The sequence below is a fragment of the Moschus berezovskii genome, chromosome 6, assembly GCF_049115385.1.
Source record: "Moschus berezovskii isolate FMDL1 chromosome 6, NW_MosBer_1.0, whole genome shotgun sequence".
Lineage (NCBI taxonomy): Eukaryota > Metazoa > Chordata > Mammalia > Artiodactyla > Moschidae > Moschus > Moschus berezovskii.
The window spans coordinates 41,087,474-41,092,062 of record NC_142465.1 but is presented as its reverse complement, the minus strand read 5'-3'; positions in this window follow the sequence as shown (position 1 = coordinate 41,092,062).

Here is a 4,589-nt window from a genome sequence, read left to right as displayed (position 1 = left end):
GAATTTCACCTTTTTCTCAAGTGCCCATGGAACCTTTTCCAGGATAGATCACATCCTGGGCCATAAATCTAGCCTTGGTAAATTCAAAAAAATTGAAATCACTCCAAGCATCTTTTCTGACCACAATGCAGTAAGATTAGATCTCAATTACGGGAGAAAAACTATTAAAAATGCCAACATATGGAGACTGAACAACATGCTGCTGAATAATGAACAAATCATAGAAGAAATCAAAAGAGAAATCAAAATATGCATAGAAATGAATGAAAATGAAAACACAACAACCCAAAACCTCTGGGACACTGTAAAAGCAGTGCCAAGGGGGAAGTTCATAGTAATACAGGCACACCTCAAGAAACAAGAAAAAAGTCAACTAAATAACCTAACTCTACATCTAAAGAAACTAGAAAAGGAAGAAATTAAGAACCCCAGGGTTAGTAGAAGGAAAGAAATCGTAAAAATTAGGGCAGAGGTAAATGAAAAAGAAACAAAAGAGACCATAGCAAAAATCAACAAAGCCAAAGTCTGGTTCTTAGAGAAGGTAAATAGAATTGACAAACCACTAGCCAGACTCATCAAGAAACAAAGGGAGAAGAACCAAATCAATAAAATTAGAAATGAAAATGGAGAGATTACAACTGACAACACAGAAATACAAAGGATTATTAGAGAATACTATCAGCAATTATATGGCAATAAAATGAATAACTTGGAAGAAATGGACAAATTCCTAGAAAAGTACACCTTGCCAAAACTGAACCAGGAAGAAATAGAAAATCTGAATAGACCCATCACAAGCACGGAACTAGAGGAAGTAATCAGAAATCTTCCAGCAAACAAAAGCTCAGGTCCAGACGGCTTCACAGCTGAATTCTACCAAAAATTTAGAGAAGAGCTAACACCTACTAACACCTATTCTACTCAAACTCTTCCAGAAAATTGCTGAGGAAGGGAAACTTCCAAACTCATTCTATGAGGCCACCATCACCCTAATCCCAAAACCTGGTAAAGACCCCACAAAAAAAGAAAATTACAGGCCAATATCACTGATGAACATAGATGCAAAAATCCTTAACAAAATTCTATCAATCACAATCCAACAATACATTAAGAAGATCATACATCATGACCAAATGGGCTTTATCCCAGGAATGCAAGGATTCTTCAATATATGCAAATCAATCAACGTAATACACCACATTAACAAACTGAAAAATAAAAATCATATGATTATCTCAATAGATGCAGAGAAAGCCTTTGACAAAATTCAACATACATTTATGATAAAAACCCTCCAGAAAGTGGGAATAGAAGGGACATATCTCAACATAATAAAAGCTACATATCACAAACCCACAGCAAACATTATCCTCAATGGTGAAAAACTGAAAGCATTTCCCCTAAAGGCAGGAACAAGACAAGGGTGCCCACTCTCACCACTACTATTCAACATAGTTCTGGAAGTTTTGGCTACAGCAATAAGAGCAGAAAAAGACATAAAAGGAATACAAATTGGAAAAGAAGAAGTAAAACTTTCACTGTTCGCTGATGACATGATCCTCTACACAGAAAACCCTAAAGACTCTACCAGAAAACTACTAGAGCTAATCAATGAATACAGTAAAGTTGCAGGATATAAAATCAACACACAGAAATCCCTTGCATTCCTATACACTAATAATGAGAAAATAAAAAGAGAAATTAAGGAAACTATTCCATTCACTGTTGCAACGAAAAGAATTAAATACTTAGGAATATATCTACCTAAGGAAACAAAAGACTTGTACATAGAAAACTATAAAACACTACTGAAAGTAATCAAAGAGGACACTAATAGATGGAGAAATATACCGTGTTCATGGATTGGAAGAATAAATATTGTGAAAATGAGTATACTACCCAAAGTAATTTATACATTCAATGCAATCCCTATCAAGCTACCAACGATATTTTTCACAGAATTATAACAAATAATCTCACAATTTGTATGGAAATACAAAAAACCTCGAATAGCCAAAGCAATCTTGAAGAAGAAGAATGGAACTCGGGGAATTAACCTGCTGGACTTCAGGCTCTACTACAAAGCCACAGTCATCAAGACAGTATGGTACTGGCATAAAGACAGAAATATAGATCAATGGAACAAAATAGAAAGCCCAGAGATAAATCCACACACCTATGGACACCTTATCTTTGACAAAGGAGGCAAGAATATAAAATGGAGAAAAGACAGTCTCTTTAACAAGTGGTGTTGGGAAAACTGGTCAGCCACTTGTAAAAGAATGAAACTAGAACACTTCCTAACACCATACACAAAAATAAACTCAAAATGGATTAGAGAGCTAAATGTAAGACCAGATTCTATAAAACTCCTAGAGGAGAATGTAGGCAAAACACTCTCCGACATAAATCACAGCAGGATCCTCCAAGACCCACCTCCCAGAATATTGGAAATCAAAGCAAAAATAAACAAATGGGACCTGATTAAAATCAAAAGCTTCTGCACAGCAAAGGAAGCTATAAGCAAGGTGAAAAGACAGCCTTCAGAATGGGAGAAAATAATAGCAAATGAAGCAACGGATAAAGGATTAATCTCCAAAATATACAAGCAGCTCCTGCAGCTCAATTCTAGAAAAATAAGTGACCCAATCAAAAAATGGGCCAAAGAACTAAACAGACATTTCTCCAAAGAAGGCATAAAGATGGCTAACAAACACATGAAAAAATGCTCAACATCCCTCATAATCAGAGAAATGCAAATCAAAACCACAATGAGATACCATTTCACACCAGTCAGAATGGCTGCTATCCAAAAATCTACATGCAATAAATGCTGGAGAGGGTGTGGAGAGAAGGGAACCCTCTTACACTGTTGGTGGGAAAGCAAACTAGTACAGCCACTATGGAGAACAGTGTGGAGATTCCTCAAAAACCTGGAAATAGAACTGCCATATGATCCAGCAATCGCACTCCTGGGCATACACCCCGAGGAAACCAGAATTGAAAGAGACACATGTACTCTAATGTTCATTGCAGCACTGTTTATAATAGCCAGGACATGGAAGCAACCTAGATGTCCATCTGCAGATGAATGGATAAGAAAGCTTTGGTACATATACAGAATGGAGTATTTTTCAGCCATTAAAAAGAATGCATTTGAATCAGTTCTAATGAGGTGGGTGAAATTGGAGCCTATTATACAGAGTGAAGTAAGCCAGAAAGAAAAACATCAATACAGTATACTAACGCGTATATATGGAATTTAGAAAGATGGTAACCTTAACCCTGTATTCAGTTCAGTTCATTTCAGTTCAGTCGCTCAGTCGTGTCCGACTCTCCGCGACCCCATGAATCACAGCACGCCAGGTAACCCTGTATACAAGACTGCAAAAGAGACATAGGTATATAAAACAGTCTTTGGGACTCTGTGGGAGAGGGTGAAGGTGGGATGATTGGGGAGAACGGCATTGTAACATGTATATTATCATATGTGAAATGAATCACCAGTCCAGGTTCGACGCATGATACAGGATGCTTGGGGCTGGTGCACAAGGATGTCCTGGAGGGAGGATATGGTGAAGAGGGAGGTGGGAGGGGGGTTCAAGAAAGGGAACACATGTACTCCCGGGGGGATTCGTGTCAATGTATGGAAAACCAACCAATATATTGTAAGGTAATTTGCTTCCAATAAAATAAATTTAAAAAAAATAATAGCAAATGAAGCAACTGATAAAGGATTAATTTCCAAATTATACAAGCAGCTCCTGCAGCTTAATTCCAGAAAACTAAGTGACCCAATCAAAAAATGGGCCAAAGAACTAAACAGACATTTCTCCAAAGAAGACATAAAGATGGCTAACAAACACATGAAAAAATGCTCAACATCCCTCATCATCAGAGAAATGCAAATCAAAACCACAATGAGATACCATTTCACACCAGTCAGAATGGCTGCTATCCAAAAGTCTACATGCAATAAGTGCTGGAAAGGGTGTGGAGAGAAGGGAACCCTCTTACACTGTTGGTGGGAATGCAAACTAGTACAGCCACTATGGAGAACAGTGTGGAGATTCCTCAGAAAACTGGAAATAGAACTGCCATATGATCCAGCGATCGCACTCCTGGGCATACACACCGAGGAAACCAGAATTGAAAGAGACACATGTACTCCAATGTTCATTGCAGCACTGTTTATAATAGCCAGGACATGGAAGCAACCTAGATGTCCATCTGCAGATGAATGGATAAGAAAGCTTTGGTACATATACACAATGGAGTATTTCTCAGCCATCAAAAAGAATGCATTTGAATCAGTTTTAATGAGGTGGAGCCAATTATACAGAGTGAAGTAAGCCAGAAAGAAGAACATCAATACCGTATATTAACGCATATATATGGAATTTAGAAAAATGGTAACCTGAACCCTGTATAAGAGACTGCAAAAGAGACATAGGCATTTAGAACAGTCTTTGGGACTCTGTGGGAGAGGGTGAAGGTGGAATGATTGGGGAGAATGGAATTGTAGCATGTAAAAAATAAATAAATAAATAAAAATAAAAAAAAGAAAAAAAAGAAAAGAAAACTGGGAT